Here is a 19,076-nt window from a genome sequence, read left to right as displayed (position 1 = left end):
TACATTCTGGCCCTCCGGAAACAGACTCGCAAGTTCCGGGAGCTGGCCGAGGCAAACCTCGAGGCCAGCCAAGAAAGAAATGAAACGTTGGTATGACCAGAATGCCACTCTGGTCGAGTTTCAGCCCGGCCAGCAGGTTTGGGTGATGGCCCAGGTGGAACCGTGTGGTGCCCTTCAGGACAAGTGGGCCGGGCCCTTCAAAGTGGTGGAGCGCAAGAGCCAAGTCACCTATCTCATAGATGTGCAGTCTCCCAGGACCCCCTTGAGGGTCCTCCATGTAAACCGCCTCAAGCCCCACTTCATTCAGCCCGAGTTGAGTTTGCTCCTCGCCACCGACGACGGAGTGGAAGAGGACACGGAGCCTCTCCCTGATCTCCTGTGTGCAAAAAAAAAAGATGGCTCCGTAGAGGGGATGCGTCTGTCCTCCTCCCTCACTCCCGAGCAGCGCGAAGACTGTCGCCAGTTGCTGGGACAGTTCTCTGACCTCTTCTCCCTCCGGTACGGCACAGAGCCTACCACGTCTCTGACCGAGTTCGGGGCTGCATCAAGGCCGAAGTCTCTAAGATGCTAACCATAGGAATGGTCGAGGCCTCTGACAGTCCATGGGCCAGCCCTGTGGTTCTGGTTCCGAAGGCGGCCGCCCCCGGCGCTGTTCCCGAGCTGAGGTTCTGCGTGGACTACCGCGGGCTCAACGCAGTCACCAGAACCGAAGCACACCTCATTCCCCGAGCCGATGAGCTCATTGACCGCCTAGGGTCTGCTCACTATCCCAGCACCTTCGACTTGACCTGTGAGTAGTGGCAAATCGCACTCACGGAGGGAGCTAGGGAATGATCCGCTTTCTCCACCCCGGATGGCCACTACCACTTCCGGGTGATGCCCTACGGAATGAAAATTGCCCCCGCCACCTTTCAGGGGCTGGTTAACCAGGTACTGGCTGGGTTGGAGGAATTCAGCGCCGCATATCTCGATGATATCGTGGTGTTCAGCTCCCACTGGACCGAACACCTACAACACCTCTGGTGTTGATGGCCCTATGTTGTGCGGGCCTCACCATCAAAGCCAGCAAATGTCAGATCGGACAAGGGTCAGTGGTCTACCTTGGGCACCAGGTCGGGAGCGGTCTAGTGGCCCCCCTCCAACCCAACATCGATGCAATCATTGCCTGGGAGGCCCCCACAACCCAGACGGAAGCACAGGCTTTCCTAGGGCTCACTGGGTACTACCGAAGATTCATAAAGGGGTACGGCAGCATCGTAGTCCCCCTCACAGAGTTGACCTCCAAAAAGCAGCCAAAGAAAGTTAGCTGGACCCCCGCCTGCCAGAAAGCGTTTGAAGCATTGAAAGCCGCCATGTGTACCGCCCCAGTACTACAGGCCCCCGACTACTCCCGAGACTTCGTAGTCCAGACGGACGCCTCTGAGCATGGCATCGGAGCAGTCCTGTCCCAGATGAATGATAAGGGCCTAGACCAGCCAGTGGCATTCATTAGCCGGAGGTTACTCCCTCGAGAGCAAAGGTGGAGCACCATCGAGCGGGAGGCCTTCGCGGTGGTTTGGGCCCTGAAGAAGTTGAGGTCCTACCTGTACGGTACTCACTTCCGGGTCCAAACCAACCATCGACCACTCCGTGGCTAATGCAAATGAGAGGAGAGAACCCCAAACTACTACGCTGGTCCATCTCCCTCCAGGGGATGGATTTTACTGTTGAGCACCGTCCTGGTACTGACCACGCCAACGTGGACGTCCGGTCCCGGTTCTTCCGCTAGCCCACTCTGCACCCCGAAACCCCTGGTCATCCCGTTCCCTGTCCGCCCCACTCCCTACATGACCCTGCCCACGGACGACCATCCCTGCATGCTCCTCCCGGTACCGGGCACCCTGAACCTGCATCCCCCCACAGGGCCACCGGCCGCCATTACCCTTCCAGAGGTCCCTGACCCCATTGCCTGGCCCGACCCTGGTCCCAGCAACACTTAGGCTGCAGATGCGCCATGCCCGGCTGGGGGGTAGAAGACTTCCTGAGTGAGATAGGACCAAAGAGTTTCGATTGCAACTTTGGCCTCCCTGGGGGACTAGTTTCGCTCACACTTCTGGCCTTCCCCCATGGGCTGGTTTCGATCGCACCTCTGACCTTCCCAAAAGCTGTCTCCAGACCCTGCTGGGCATCTGGGAATCCCCAGACGCATGTTCAAGAGGATCAAAGGGCCAGCCTACGGAACTCCCCGACGGCCAGTCCCGGGGCATGAGATCTCCGCCTGCGAAGGTCCGGACATCAATGGGCCACATCGCTATATTAAGGGTCGCCCAAGAACTAGCGGGCAGTTGTATCCTGGACAAGAGAGCCCTGCTGATCTGATCGCGGCTCAACCCCTTGAGGAGAAGACTGAACTTTAGAACTCATCGAGCCCTGCTGACGCTGACCCAGCTCATTCTCGGGAAGACGGAACTGGAACCTCGGAGCCCTGCTGACCTCGTTGTGGCTCATCCTTGAAACTCGAAGGACATTCCCTGAACACCCTGAGCCCTGCTGATGTGGTCGCGGCTCCTCAACAACTGACAGACACTCTGTTCACTCTGGATCGAGCCCTGCTGACCTAGTCGCGGCTCGAGGATAACCTTGGTCCGGCCGGACCATCGACGCTACCAACACGACCTGAAGCGAGAGGAGTGAGTACAGCAGCTGGTACGACCACCATCGCCCGTATCCCCCGGCTCGAGGATTGAGAGCTGTGCGCAGGGTACGCTTCGTACTGGCCTGATATTGAGACTGTCCCGCTTCCTTGCTCTCCATAACTGAGACTTTACGACCACTCGATCGCTTGTAAATACGTATCCATTTTGCCTAAAATTCTACTGTTGATAAAGAACTTGTTTACTGAAATCCACAGTGTGGTGTCCGTTCATAGGTGTGGTGTGAGCTCAGTGTGTACGATCTTAGACCCGGCGTTCTCCCCGGCGAGGACCTCACGTTAAGATTCAGAAGTATTCCTGGGAGAGGTGGATCACGGGAAGAGTGGGAGAATACATTCTGACCCCCCTGGGATCGCCCCTTCTAACACTACAGTACTTTGGTTACAACAAAATCTCATCCAGAATATTAGCCTGCAGCCCCTCACATTTTGCTGGTTATATGCACTACGCTCGGAACTGAACGCAGAAAGATACACCCTCTTTTACCCGGTCTTTGCCTTTGCAATATTGTCTGTAAATCTGCATTAATCTCTTGTAATATATTAAAATATTTTGAGGCGCTTCACTCTGTGGCTCTTCAATTGGCCAGTTTACAAGCAACTTACACTCATTCCACAAATCTCTTGGGACAATTAAAAAAACGTAAACTCATCTCTCGACCACCACCCCTGGACAAACAGGCCTGATCTCCACTGCATCCCTCCTGGAGAGGCCTCACATCCTTTGAACCACCCAAGAACAGGACAGGCCTCACCTCATCTGCACCACTGAACAGGACAGGCCTCACCTCATCTGCACCACTGAACAGGACAGGCATTACCTCCTCTACACCCTGCTGGACAGGGCCCACTTTCTCTGCGCCACCCAAGCACAGGACAGGCCTCACTTCCTCTACACCCTGCTGGACAGGGCCCACTTTCTCTGCGCCACCCAAGCACAGGATAGGCCTCACTTCCTCTACACCCTGCTGGACATGGCCCACTTTCTCTGCGCCACCCAAGCAGAGGACAGGCCTTACCTCCTCTACACCCTCCTGGACATGGCCCACTTTCTCTGCGCCACCCAAGCACAGGACAGGCCTTCCCTCCTCTACACCCTCCTGGACAGGGCCCACTTCCTCTGCACCACCCAAGCACACGACAGGCCTCACTTCCTCGGCATCCCCTGGACAGTCTGCACCTCCTCTGCAGCCCCTGGACATACCTCTCCTCCTCTGCACCCCCCCTTGACATGCCTCGCCTTCTCTGCACCCCTTTGACAGGCCTCAACTCATATATACCACCTGGAAAGACCTCCCATCCTCTGCATCCCCTGAACACGACTCACCTCCTCTGCAACCCCAGTCCAGGACAGGTCTCACTTCCTCTGCACCCCCTAAACAGACCTCTCCCCCTCGTCACCCCCTGGACAAGCCGTATCTCCTCTGCACAACCCCCCCCCCCCCCCGGACACACCTAAACTCCCCTGCACTTTCAGGAACAGGACTTACCTCTTCTGCACCCCCTTGGACAGGCATCACCCCCCGCTGCACCTCCAGGGGAAGCCTCACATCCTCTGCAACCCCAGCACAGGACAGGCCTCACATCCTTTGCACTCCACTGGACAGGCCTCACATCCTTTGCACTCCCCTGGACAGACCTCACCTCCTCTGCAATCCCCAGGACACGCCACACCTCCCCTGCACCCACCGGACAGGCCACACCACCTTAGCACCTCTCCCGGACATGTTTTACCACCTATACACCCACTCTGGACTGGCCCCACATGATCTACATTCCCCAGTAACGAACAGGTCTCACCTCCTCTGCATTCCTGAACAGGACAGGTCTTATCTAATCTGCACCTACCTGGACAGGCCTCACCTCTTCTGCAACCTGGACAGGACAGGTCTCACCTCCTCTACAACCCCCTGGAGAGGCCACACCACCTTAGCACCTCTCCCGGACAAGTTTCATCTCCTATACACCCACTCTGGACAGGCCGCACATCATCTACTTTCCCCAGTAAAGAACAGGCCTCTCCTCTTCTGCACCCCCAGGACTGGACAGGCCTCACCGGCTCTGCACCCCCTGGACGCCTCACTTAATCTGCCCCCAGCACAGGACAGGCCTCATCTCCTCTGCACCCCGTGGAGTGGCTTCCTCTTCTGCACCTACAGCACAGGACAGGCCTCACCTCCTCTGCACTTCCCCCTGGACAGGCTTCACCTCCTCTCCTCCCTTACTCCCCTGCTTGACAGGCCTCACCTCATCTGCTCCCACTGGACAGGCCTCACTTTCTTTGTGCCTCCCCCTGGACAAGCTTCACCCCAACAGGACAGGACTCACCTCCTCTGCAAGCCCCACTCTCATGGACCCCCAGCACACTTCACCTCCTCTAATTCCCAGCCCCCAGCGGAACAGGATACACCCCTTGGACAGGCCTCACCTATCTGCACCACCATGGAGAGGCCTCAGCTCCTCTACACCCCCCTGGACAGGCTTCACCTCCTCTGCCCCCACAGGACAGGATAGGCCTCACTTTCCCTGCATTCCCCTGGACAAGCGTCACCTGCACCTCCCTTGGCAGGTCTCACCTTCTCTGCACCCCCTGGACAGGCCTTCCCTCCTCTGCATCACCGTAGACAGCCGTCACCTCTGCTGCACCTCCCCACCCCTTGCCGGTCATGCCTCATCTCCTCTGCCCCACCCCCTCTGGAAATGGCCTCCTAGCCTCCCACTTGACAGGCCTCACCTCCTTTGCACCCACTTTGCACAGGCCCCATATCAACTGCACCACCCAGTAAAAGACAAGCCCCACCTCCTCTGTACCCCTGGACAGGCCTCACCTACACTGCAGCCCCCTGGACAGGCCTCACCGCCACTGCACCCCTGGACAGGCCCTACCTCCACTGCATCCCTGAACAGGCCTCACCTCCTCTGACCACCATGCGCAAGCCTCACCACCTCTGAACCACGCTGGACAGGTCTAAAATCCTCTTCACCCCCAGGACAGACCCCACCTCCTTTGCACCCCCTGGACATTCCTAACCTCCTCTGCACCCCTGGACAGGCCTCACCTCCTCTGCACTTCCTTGGATAGACTTCGCCTCATTTGCAGCTGCCCACTTCCCTGTCAGGCCTCACCTCCTATGCACCCCCCTGGACAGGACAGGGCTCACCTACACTGCACCCCTGGACAGGCCCTACCTCCACTACATCCCCCGAACAGGCCTCACCTCCTCTGACCACCCTGCGCAAGCCTCACCTCCTCTGAACCACGCTGGACAGGTCTCAAATCCTCTTCACCCCCAGGACAGACCCCACCTCCTTTGCACCCCCGGACATTCCTAACCTCCTCTGTACCCCATTTAACAGGCCTCACCTCCTCTGCACTTCCTTGGATAGACTTCTCCTCGTTTGCAGCTGCCCACTTCCCTGTACAGGCCTCCCCTCCTCTGTACCCCTGGACAGGCCTCTCCTCCTCTGCACCCCTGGACAGGCCCCAATGCCTCTGCACCCATAGTTAGGCCTCCCCTCCTCTGCACCCCTAGACAAGCCTCACCTCCTCTGCCCACTGGACAGTCCTCTCCTCCTCTGCACCCCTGGACAGGCCTCTCGTCCTCTGCACCCCTGGACAGGCCCCACCTCCTCTGAACCCCTGGACAGACCTCACCTCCTCTGCACCGCTGGACCGGCCTCCCCTCCTCTGCACCCTTAGACAGGCCTCACCTCCTCTGCCCACTGGACAGTCCTCTCCTCCTCTGCACCCCTGGACAGGCCTCTCGTCCTCTGCACCCCTGGACAGTCCCCACCACCTCTGATCCCCTGGACAGGCCTCTCCTCCTCTGCACCCCTGGCAGGCCCCACCTCCTTGGCACCCCTGGGCAGGCCTCACCTACTCTGCACCCCTGGACCGGCCTCACCTCCTCTACCCCCCTGGACATGCCTCACCTCCTTTGACCCCTGGACAGGCCTAACCTCCTCTGCCCACTGGACAGTCCTCTCCTCCTCTGCACCCCTGGACAGGCCTCTCGTCCTCTGCACCCCTGGAAAGGCCCCACCTCCTCTGAACCCCTGGACAGGCCTCAACTCCTCTGCACCCCTGGACTGGCCTCACCTCCTCAGCCCCCCTGGACAGGCCTCGCTTCTCTGCACCCCTGGACAGGCCTCACCTCCTCTGCACCCCTGGACAGGCCTCTCCTCCTGTAAATGTACATGTATTTATATAGCGCAAACCGCCCACATCGCAGGCATCTAAGCGCTTGCTTAGGGAACCCGTCCTGGTATTCCCCTGTGAGATAACCCCGGCAGGGTATCCACAAGGTGAAAGCCAGGCATCCCGCCGCGAGGGGCCGTTGTGGAGATTAAGCAAGCTATTGCCCAGAGTCGCAGAGTGTGAACCCGTGAGTCGAGTAGGCACCGGAGCGAGAATTATCGAGTCCGTGGAATTATTGAGCCCAAGCCCCGTCGAGGCGGGGAATTGAACCCTGGTCCAGGGCCGATCTCAGCTTCCGGGTCTGCCGCCTCTAACCCCTGAGCCACACTTCTCCACACTTCTCCTCTGCACCCCTGGACAGGATTCAGCTCCTCTGCACACCACAGAGAGGCCTCATCTTCTCTGCACCCCTGGACCGGCCTCACCTCCTCTACCCCAATGGACATGCCTCACCTCCTTTGACCCCTGGACAGGCCTCACCTCCTCTGCCCACTGGACAGTCCTCTCCTCCTCTGCACCCCTGGACAGGCCTCTCGTCCTCTACACCCCTGGACAGGCCTCACCTCCTCTGCACTCACGGGACAGGCCTCACCTCCTCTGCACCCCTGGACAGGCCTCACATCCTTAGCACCTCTCCCGGACAGGCCTCACCTCTTTTATACCCCCATGGAAAGGCCTCCTCTGCAACTCACTTGCCATGAGAGGCATCACCTCCTCTGCACCCCCTCGGTACAGGCCTCACCTCCTCTGCACGCCCTCAGGACAGACCTCACCTTCTCAGCATCCTCAACACCTGACAGGCCTCACTTCCTCTGAACCCACATGGACAGGCCCCACCTCCGTTGCACCCCCCTGAACAGGAGCAACACACTCTCTCCATTCTCTGGCACTGTGTGCCTTCACACACACGCACTCACACACTAACGGGTAGTGTCCTACATCTGATTGCTGTGAGTGAACGGTTGTCTGTTTTTGTGTGCTGTGTGTATGCAGGTAAGCCTGTGGTGCTGTGTGTGCAGGGAAGGCTGTGTTGCTGTGTGTGTGCAGGGCGGGCTGTGTTGCTGTGTGTGCAGGGAGGGCTATGTTGCTGTGTGTGGGCAGGGAGGGCTGGGTTGCTTTGTGTGTTCAGGGAGGGCTGTGTTGCTGTGTGTGTGCAGGGAGGGCTGTGTTGCTTTGTGTGTGCAGGGAGAACTGGCTTGCTGTGTTTTTGCACGGACGGTTGTGCTGCTGTGTGTGTGCAGGGAGGGCGGTGTTGATGTGTGTGTGCTGGGAGGGCTGTGTTACTTTGTGTGTGCAGGGAGGGTTGTGTTGCTTTGTGTGTGCAGGGAGGGCTGTGTTACTTTGTGTGTGCAGGGAGGGCTGTGTTGCTTTGTGTGTGCAGGGAGGGCTGTGTTGCTGTGTGTGCTGGGAGGGCTGTGTTGCTTTGTGTGTTCAGGGAGGGCTGTGTTGCTTTGTGTATGCAGGGAGGGCGGTGTTACTTTGTGTGTGCAGTGAGGGCTGTGTTGCTTGTGTGTGCTCAGGGAGGGCTGTGTTGCTGTGTGTGTGTAAGGAGGGCTGTGTTGCTGTGTGTATGGAGGGAGGGCTGTGTTGCTTTGTGTGTGACGGGTGGGCTGTGTTGCTTTGTGTTTGCAGTGAGGGCTGTGTTGCTGTGTGTGTGCAGGGAGGGCTGTGTTGGAGGGCTGTTTTGCTGTGTGTGCAGGGAGGGCTGTGTTGCTTTGCGTGTGCAGGGAGGGCTGTGTTGCTTTGTGTGTGCAGGGAGGGTTGTGTTGCTGTGTGTGCAGAGAGGGCTGTGTTGCTTTGTGTGTGCAGGGAGGGCTGTGTTGCTGTGTGTGCAGGGAGGGCTATGTTGCTGTGTGTGGGCAGGGAGGGCTGGGTTGCTTTGTGTGTTCAGGGAGGGCTGTGTTGCTGTGTGTGTGCAGGGAGGGCTGTGTTGCTTTGTGTGTGCAGGGAGAACTGGCTTGCTGTGTTTTTGCACGGACGGTTGTGCTGCTGTGTGTGTGCAGGGAGGGCGGTGTTGATGTGTGTGTGCTGGGAGGGCTGTGTTACTTTGTGTGTGCAGGGAGGGTTGTGTTGCTTTGTGTGTGCAGGGAGGGCTGTGTTACTTTGTGTGTGCAGGGAGGGCTGTGTTGCTTTGTGTGTGCAGGGAGGGCTGTGTTGCTGTGTGTGCTGGGAGGGCTGTGTTGCTTTGTGTGTTCAGGGAGGGCTGTGTTGCTTTGTGTATGCAGGGAGGGCGGTGTTACTTTGTGTGTGCAGGGAGGGCTGTGTTGCTTTGTGTGTGCTCAGGGAGGGCTGTGTTGCTGTGTGTGTGTAAGGAGGGCTGTGTTGCTGTGTGTATGGAGGGAGGGCTGTGTTGCTTTGTGTGTGAAGGGTGGGCTGTGTTGCTTTGTGTTTGCAGTGAGGGCTGTGTTGCTGTGTGTGTGCAGGGAGGGCTGTGTTGGAGGGCTGTTTTGCTGTGTGTGCAGGGAGGGCTGTGTTGCTTTGCGTGTGCAGGGAGGGCTGTGTTGCTTTGTGTGTGCAGGGAGGGTTGTGTTGCTGTGTGTGCAGAGAGGGCTGTGTTGCTTTGTGTGTGCAGGGAGGGCTGTGTTGCTGTGTGTGCTCAGGGAGGGCTGTGTTGGAGGACTGTGTTGCTGTGTGTGCAGGGAGGGTTGTGTTGCTTTGTGTGTGCAGGGAGGGCTGTGTTGCTTTGTGTGTGCAGGGAGGGCTGTGTTGCTGTGTGTGTGCAGAGAGGGCTGTGTTGCTTTGTGTGTGCAGGGAGGGCTGTGTTGCTGTGCGTGTGCAGGGAGGGCTGTGTTTCTTTGTGTGTGCAGGGAGGGCTGTGTTGCTTTGTGTGTGCAGGGAGGGCTGTGTTGCTGTGTGTGTGCTTGGACTGCTGTCTTACTGTGTGTGTGCAGGGAGGGCTGTGTTGCTGTGCGTGTAGGGAGGGCTGTGTTTTTTGTGTGTGCAGGGAGGGCTGTGTTGATGTGTGTGTGCAGAGAGGGCTGTGTTGCTTTGTGTGTGCAGGGAGGGCTGTGTTGCTGTGCGTGTGCAGGGAGGGCTGTGCTTCTTTGTGTGCAGGGAGGGCAGTGTTGCTGTGTCTGTGCTGGGACTGCTGTGTTGCTGTGTGTGTGCAGGGAGGGCTGTGTTGCTGTGCGTGCAGGGAGGGCTGTGTTGCTGTATGTGTGCAGGGAAGGCTGTGTTGCTGTGTGTGCAGGGAGGGTTGTGTTGGAGGGCTGTGTTTCTGTGTGTGTGCAGGGAGGGCTGTGTGTGTGAACGGAGGGCTGTTTCTCTGTGTGTGTGCATGGAGGGCTGTGTGTGCAGAGTGGGCTGTGTTGCTTTGTGTGCGCAGGGAGGGCTGTGTTGCTTTGTGTGTGCAGTGAGGCCTGTGTTGCTGTGTTTGTGCAGGAGGGCTGTGTTGCTTTGTGTGTGCAGGGAGGGCTGGTTTGCTGTGTGTGTGTGCAGGGAGGGCTATGTTGCTTTGTGTGTGCAGGGAGGGCTGTGTTGACGTGTCTGTGCAGGGAGGGCTTTGTTGCTGTGTGGGTGCAGGGAGGGCTGTGTTGCTTTGTCTGTGCAGGGAGGGCTGTGTTGGTGTGTCTGTGCAGTGGGTGCTGTGTTGCTGTATTTGTGCAGGGAGGGCTTTGTTGCTCTGTGTGTGCAAGTGGGCTGTGTTGCTGTGTGTGTGCAGGGAGGGCTGTGTTACTTTGTGTGTGCAGGGAGGGCTGTGTTTGCTAGTGTGTGCTGGGAGGGCAGTGTTGCAGTGTATGTGCAGGGAGGGCTGTGTTGCTTTGTGTGTGCAGGGAGGGCTGTGTTGCTCTTTGTGTGCAGGGAGGGCTGTGCTGCTGTGCGTGTTCAGGGAGGGCTGGGTTTCTTTGTGTGTGCAGGGAGGGCTGTCTTGCTGTGTGTATGCAGGGAGGGATGTGTTGCTTTGTGTGTGCAGGGAGAGCTGTGTTGCTGTGTGTGTGCAGGGAGGGCTGTGTTGCTGTGTGTGTGCAGGGAGGGCTGTGTTGCTGCTTTGTGTGTGCAGGAAGGGCTGTGTTGATGTGTATGTGGAGGGAGGGATGTGTTGCTTTGTGTGTGCAGGGAGGGCTGTGTTGCTGTGTGTATGCAGGGAGGGATGTGTTGCTTTGTGTGTGCAGAGAGAGCTGTGTTGCTGTGTGTGTGTGCAGGGAGGGTTTTGTTGCTGTGTGTGTGTGTGCAGGGAGGGCTGTGTTGCTGCTTTGTGTGTACAGGGAGGGCTGTGTTGCTTTGTGTGTGCAGGGAGGGATGTGTTGCTCAGTGTGTACAGGGAGGGCTGTGTTGCTTTGTGTGTGCAGGGAGGGCTGTGTTGATGTGTCTGTGCAGGGAGGCGCTGTGCTGCTGTGTTTGTGCAGGGAGGGCTGTCTTGCTTTGTGTGTGCAAGGAGGGCTGTGTTTCTGTGTGTGTGCAAGGAGGGCTGTCTTGCTTTGTGTGTGCAGGGAGGCCTGTGTTAATGTGTGTGTGCAGGGAGGGGTGTGTTGCTTTGTGTGTGCAAGGAGGGCTGTGTTTCTGTGTGTGCAGGGAGGGCTGGTTTGCTTTGTGTGTGCAGGGAGGCCTGTGTTGCTGTGTGTGTGCAGGAAGGGCTGCGTGTCTGTGTGTGCAGGGAGGGCTGTGTTGGTGTGTCTGTGCAGGGAGCGCTGTTTTTCTGTGTTTGTGCAGGGAGGGCTGTGTTGCTCTGTGTGTGCAGGGGGGTGGGGGGGGCTGTGTTGCTGTGTGTGTGCAGGGAGGGCTGTGTTACTTTGTGTGTGCCGCGGGGCTGTGTTGCTGTGTGCGTGCAGGGAGGGCTGTGTTGCTTTGTGTGTGCTGGGAGGGCAGTGTTGCAGTGTGTGTGCAAGGAGGGCTGTGTTGCTTTGTGTGTGCAGGGAGGGCTGTGTTGCTCTGTGAGTGCAGGGAGGGCTGTGTTGCTGCGCGTGTGCAAGGAGGGTTGTGTATCTTTGTGTGTGCAGGGAGGGCTGTGTTGCGTTGTGTGTGCAGGGAGGGCTGTGTTGCTCTGTGTGTACAGGGAGGGCTGTGTTGCTGTGTGTGTGCAGGGAGGGCTGTGTTTCTTTGTGTGTGCAGGGAGGGCTGTGTTGCTGTGTGTGTGCAGGAAGGGCTGTGTTGCTTTGTGTGTGCAGGGAGGGTTGTGTTGCTTTGTGTGTGCAGGGAGGGCTGTGTTGTTGTGTGTGTGCAGGGAGGGTGTTGTGAACGTATCTAGGACCCTAATTAAATATTCCCGATTTATGCCCTTATGTGGTTATAACAAATTATACCCTTATAAAGGCATAAGAATCATATCCATATTTAGTAATAGCCAATACAATTCAAATACGGCAAGGCTACTTCCTTAAGACTCCTAGAAAGTACAACGAGTTATTTTAACAAACCAAACCTCCAGCAACCTGGGAATACCCCATGCTTTTTTTTTTGATTTGTCCTAGAACTCCTGCGAGTCCGAAAGAACGGCCAGTTCTTAGTGACATCTTTTATTGACATCTTATGTCCAACATTACGTCAAACACGGCACCTTCCAGGTATAAATATACCAGTGTTTGCCTTAAGCAACCCACGGTGGTTTGGAGCAGAGCAGCTATCTACTTATCCGAAGCCCAGCTGATGCGAGTGCCGAAGGAAGCCGTCCCCACCATTTGACGCTCTGAAAGAGACGCTGTCTTCTTCTCCTGCCGAGAAAATCCAGCTCCAGTGTTTCCAATCACCCTTGCGGGTTACTGGGAGATCGAGTCCTAAGAGCGAGATATAAGACCTCCTTCATTCTAAAACCAAGGTATGGAGCTGATTAGATCCTCAGAGAATTTTTGAGTCAGATTCTGGGCAAAACTAACTTAACTTGAAAACTCCTTTACTCCTTCCCACGGACTAGGCTTAGGTTAGGTACACTGGAGTAGGATTATTTAGAAACATCAGTTGAGTGTGTTTAGTCAACTTTTATCATTGTATGTAATTGTATATATTTTATACCTTCTAAGTATCATATGGCTCAGAAACGATATCAATGCTTTTACAGTATTATTTCATAATACTCCTTTTACTGTACGCACTTTACTTTATGACAAGTATTGAAATTGTAGCAATTCACTTCTCTTGCATGAGAAAGAAGACTGCTCAATAAATAACACCTTTTGTTGAAAACGCCTGTCTCTCTATTTCTCTGCACTCTGGTGAAACTAAGTATGCAAAATTGACTGAGTGAAATAGCTATCTATTGTTTTCACACAACTCTGGAGATATACTCCTTATTCTGGGGGAGCAAAGTTGTCATTTTTATGCAGTTGTCAGAAGCTAATCACTTCTTGTCTAATCAGGGAAGTTAACTCCTCCCTGTTCATACGAGAAAGTTTCTAGTGACCTCTGAGCTAGCTGGCAAACCTAATTAAGTCTAACATATTCAATAGAGACCTAGTCAACCTCAGTCCTATGTCTAAACTATTGTTTATGTTATTCCAATGCGCAGAGCCTATTGGGAAAATAGGAACTTCACTACTTGGCGCCGAACGTTTGGTAAGGTGATAATCTAACGCAAGATACTAGAGTAACTCTGTCGTGCTTTTTCACACAGACCACTTTTTCCCGTAAAAACTCCAATAGACGTCTGGAGTGGGTGAAAGGTTAATATCCGCCGAAACTTAGTAGGATGAGAATCCTATGCATTAGTTTTTGGTTCAGTCAACGTTGAAGGATACAGTGTTCCAAAATATTGTGCACCTAATCTTTTTTTCCTTGAAACTTGATCTACTACTTTTCAGTCAGTAAAATGACAGAGAGTGACGACAAGACAGAGACAGAGAGTGTCGTCTGCTACAACTCGTAGCGGACGACACACTTGTCCGAGATAACGACCATGATGCAATACTCATCCCGGTCAATATAAGAAAAACCATCACTATAAAACTTATAGAAAATGGAGTAACATCAAGAGGTGGTACAGTCATATTTGTGGTAGAGGAACATGAATTTCGGCAGTCAGAGGTATTCTATTCCTGGATAAATTTTCCAGCACATGCTGTAACACATGAGTTTCACTACTACAAAATAGCGGAGGCTCCAGCGGAATACTCTCCTTTCGAGGAAGTTAAAATTCCACTAACATACCAAGAGCACCTGCTTTGGGTTAATGGCGCCTAAAACATCAAAATCACATTACCAGGCTCGGTCCACTAGGTAGACCAGGAGCCACATGGCCGGTTCTAGCCAGCTACACACCAAATCCTGACATTGAAAAACATGTCAAGCGAAGAACTCTTAGTTAAAATAAAATAAATAACAAGAGCATATAGGGATTTAGTTCAATTAACAATTGACGGTACAAACTACTGACTAAATACACTAATTGAAAATCCTGAAAAAACTTTTATTAAAAATAATCTCAATTCTCAGAAGAAGAAGTGGGAGGGTAATAAACAAACCACTCCCAGAGAAAAACAGTTTCAGACCAGAGGAAGGTCTCCCCAACGAAGAGATAAATCTCCAGAAATGGGGGGGCAAGTCTCCCCAAAGGGAGCCCTCTGAAAAAAGATACAACCTTAGAAATAGGGACAATTTGAGAAAACCTGACAGATATCAAGATATTGATACACGTCCCCCTCGATCTTTTCAGACTTCATCAAAGAAATCGGAAAGAAGAGGACGGTCAGAACATAAAGAAGAGCACGTGAAGTCCAAAGACAAGGAACCTGCTCCTCAAAGTAAAAAATTACAATTTCCCAGAAAGAAGGTAGCCAGTATTAAAATAAAACATGCCGAGAATCCTGAGGACACAACTGAAAAATGGAGAGTGAGCCCAGACAATGCTAGAAAGTGCAGCAGAAGTGAGCATAGCTCGCAAGATCCTGATGAATCTTCTGGAGACAGTGGACACGAATGAATACATTCAAGTGGAAACTGCAGACACCCGAGTGAGCGTGCCCCATAAACTATATGAAATAACATTACGTATAGAGGGAGATAAAACTAGGAAAATAAAAGGTCTCTTTTGGGAGAATCTATCTAAAGGCTATGATATCCTTCTAGCAGAGAAAGAATGGCCACCAGAGTTTGTCAGGGAGTGCCCACATGGAGAAGAAATGATTACGCCTGCCTTCTCGAATCACATTCCAATACATAAAAAATACACACTAGCTAGAAAATGGGCAGTGGCCCAAGCCCCTGCATTATATAAAAATCATGTAGGATGGGATGAGGATTCTCCTCACCATAAACTGCAAGTTAAAAAATCAACCTACTGCACAGAGGCAGTATCCTGTTAAGCAAGAAGCTAAAAAACAAGTAAAAGAAATTTTAGATCAACTTGAATATCAGGGGGTGATTGAAACATGCACCTCACAAATGAACAATCCTTTGTTTCCTGTCTCCAAGTCAGATTATTCATATCGTCTAGTTTTGGACTACAGACATCTAAACTCCTGCTGTAAAACTTTTGCAGTACAAAACTCACACAGTGTAGCACTAATGAATAACATCGTGCGCAAGAAATATAAAACGACATTAGATATTTCAAATGGTTTCTTCTGTCAAAACATAGACCGTAAAGCAGATATTTGACCGTTTTCTCCAGCATGGGGACTCAAAATCAATTTTGTCGTCTCCCACAGGGATTCAAGAACAGCCCAGGATTAATTTCATCCAGGGTAACAGAGTTACTACAAATGTATGATGATGAGGCATTATCCTATGCCGATGACATCTATCTTACAGACGAAGACCTGGAGACTTACTTGAAAAGAGTGAACACCATAAAACTTGGGTTCGCAGCTGAAGGGTACAAATTTAACTTTAAAAAATCACGAATTGCCGATCCAACTGTCCTATTTCTAGGATATGAATTATCAAGTGAAGGTAAAAGCCTAGCAGACAACTTCTTAGAGAAGTGTGCAGTACTCCAAGCTCCAAAAACGCGGAAGAACTTACAATCAATACTAGGTTTCCTGCATTTTGGAAGAACATACATTCTAAATTATGCGGAGAGGGTTAAACCTCTCTATGAACTAATAAAACCTGATTTTCAACCAATTAATTGGTCTCAAAAACACACAGAAATGTTAAGATCATTACAGACAGACATGTTAACTAAAACAAAACTGCAAACACGCGCAAACGAACGCAACCTTGTAATCCGAGCCATCCCAGGAAGATGCGGATTCACATACCTGACCTCTAATGAGGGAGAAACGGTACAATAGCTTACAAATCACATTTGTACACACCAGCTGAAATGAAATTCAGTTCTACTGAACAAATTCTAACTGCGGTTCAAACTGCTGTAGCAAAAGAAAGAGCCTTAGCCCAAGGAAAAAGGATATCTGTTATAACAGCAGTATCAGCCCTTGAGGCGGTAACGATACCAGGCAATCTTAATGCTAAAGCTCTAGATCCATAATGGATAAAATGGGAAACTTCTCTTGCAACAGAAGACGAGACACACACATTTGATCCGAAAATGAAAAAACTAGAATAACTGGAATATAAAAATGAATGTCCTCTGCCGATCAAAATTCTGCCTCTCGAACAGTACACCTGTGTAATCTACACGGACAGATTTGCACAACACTACGTTGTGGAAAAACAGATTTACAATGCAGCATGCGCGATTGTTAAAGGTCGCTGGCGCTTAGGTAAATTCAGACCGATTGTCACTAAAACTGAATCTCCCAGAAACTGTACAGCTCAGCGAGCTGAAATAAGATCTCTAAAGATGGCGCTTGAAAATGACGATTGTGAATTCCCGACACTAATAGTGTGCGATTCGCATTACTGCGTCCAATCTTACAATAATTCCATGCAGACCTGGTAAAAAATGGTTACAAAGATGAGACAGGTGCCACAATAAAGCATAAAAACTATGGTAACAAGTAGTTCTTTTGCAGAAAGAACTACAAAAGACTCATTTGATACATACGCAGAGTCTTCAACGTGATGGCGTTCACGTTGCAGGGAATTCATTGGCTGACAAAGCCACAGCGGCAGCTGATCTCTCGGCTTCCGTAGCTACAAAAAAGCGTACGAAAAAACAAATAGATGGTGAAACGCTGCTTGCAGTAAAAGCCTCAATGGAAGGCAATTATGCGGCGTTACCTCTAAACTATCCACTCGGCAAATACATACATAATTGATGCGAACTCCGTTCCGTTTGCTCAAATCCCTGGAGTGGGGATAGAGTAATTCAAAACACGAACCGGAGAGACGGCTTGTTACAAGAAGCACACATGGGATTGGGTCTGAGGCACCAAGAGATCCTGAAATCTCTAATAGTATTACAATCACAATACTGGTGGCTGGGGATGAGCGTAGAAATGTATAACTTTGCAATGAATTGTCAGGACTACAACAGCGATCGCAGTTTTGAACCGGACCAGACACCAGCCCAGACACCCCTATTAGACAGCATCAGGCTATCTATGTGCAGACATCCAGACGGAAAAATGCAATCCCATATTTATTAAGACGTGATTCATTTAGATGAGACCCCCAGCGCTCGGCTGACGCCAGAACTGTTATAAAAGATTTGCGAGTCTTTATCAGCACATACGCAATTCGCATGCTACATTCTGACCAGGGTCCTGCGTTCAGCTCTCGGGCTTACAAGGAGGCCATGGCCAGCATGGGCATTGCATTGCGGTATTCTAGTCCATTCCATCCCGAGGAAAATGCGGTAGTGGAGAAAAAAACGGGACATAAAGCAATCTATAACAGCGAATGCATTGGGTTCGGGTGACGGGTGGGTCAAACATCTAATAAGTGTCCAACGTAGTCTTAATAACATGCCAAGAAATTCTCTAGGAGGTATCAGTCCGTACGAATTTTTATTTGGTACTAGAATGATCATCCAGGACTTGGATTGTCAGACTTCAGTGGTGCAACAAAAAGCCTTTGATATCAAACATCGTTTGGCTGTTTTAAAGGACTTAAATGAAACAAGAAAAAATCTGAGTAACGAAAAGCTAAAGCCAACTACCACTGAAGAAAAACCACCTGTCCCAGCAAGACCTGTCTGGATTCCAAAGATTGGGGATCTGGTCAGAGAAAAGATCGCGGGGGAAGAAGGAATTTGGGCCTTCTTACAGAAAAGCAGTACCTGTCTTAGCCGTCAGCGGAACAAGATCAGTTGTACTACCGCTCCTTGCTGGTAAAAAAGAGAACCAAGTTGTATCAATCGACCTGGTGAAACCACAATCATGTGGCCAATAATAAGTAGTAGGCCCAGTGGACTCCAAGAAATAGCAGAAGACCAAATCTTGCTACAATCCAAGAGGTTCAAACTGAGAGACTAATCACATTTGACAAACCTGCAGTGATTAAAAAAGGACTATGCAACAAAGCCATGGAACTTGTGCCTCGTGAAACCCAATTTGCAACAGTTCATCAAGAAACACCAGTCTACAACGATGTAGCCTCGGACTATACAAATGTAACAAAAGAAAATGCAAAGATCAATGGAAATCCGGAAGCAATCCCACCAATTGACAGAACTGCAGCTGGATACTTTATCAACTTTGATGACTTTTCCGATGATCCAAGTGAACATGGAGACAAGCCAGCAACAAAAACTTTCAAAATAAAATCACAGAGCTCTTTCATCAACTCAGAGAAGCATATCTAACTTCACCTTGGATTAAATTATGGATTGTGTTAGTTGTACTTTTCCTCCTTCTATGGCTCATCTTGGTTTTAAGTTTGGGTAGATTTATTGATGGAAAATATAGTGCAATGGACACAGCAAGTCAGAACATCAACTTGGTCCTGAAACCACGCAGATCCTCACACATCGAAAAAAGAGAACTGTCATCAGTCAATATCACAGCAAAGCATGTACCTGGTGGTATAGCATGGGACAAAACTGATTATGAAATCTATGGCCCGGTTGACCTGTTGAAATATCCACACCAATTTAAGATCTCCTTAAGTGACTTTGTATCACCTAGTTTTTTCTCTGATGATTGGGACTTTGAAAATATTAATAATATGAAGTCAGATTTAGAAATGTCAGCAAAATTTACAGTGTACCAAAACTAGGAGTTAAGAGGGGTTTCAGGGACTAGGTAGCCCTCCACTCATGCAATCACAAAACACAAAACACCTAGTCCCAAAGGCAATATTTAATGTAGAACTATGGGCATGATTGGATTTGTCAATAAATCATTCCAATTACTCATCTAAAACTAGAAGTAGTTGTCATGCTCAAGTAACTTGCCAAAAATAGTTAAT

This window comes from Lissotriton vulgaris, chromosome 1_1 (assembly GCF_964263255.1).
Source record: "Lissotriton vulgaris chromosome 1_1, aLisVul1.2, whole genome shotgun sequence".
Taxonomy (NCBI): Eukaryota; Metazoa; Chordata; class Amphibia; order Caudata; family Salamandridae; genus Lissotriton; species Lissotriton vulgaris.
This window is presented reverse-complemented; position numbering follows the sequence as displayed.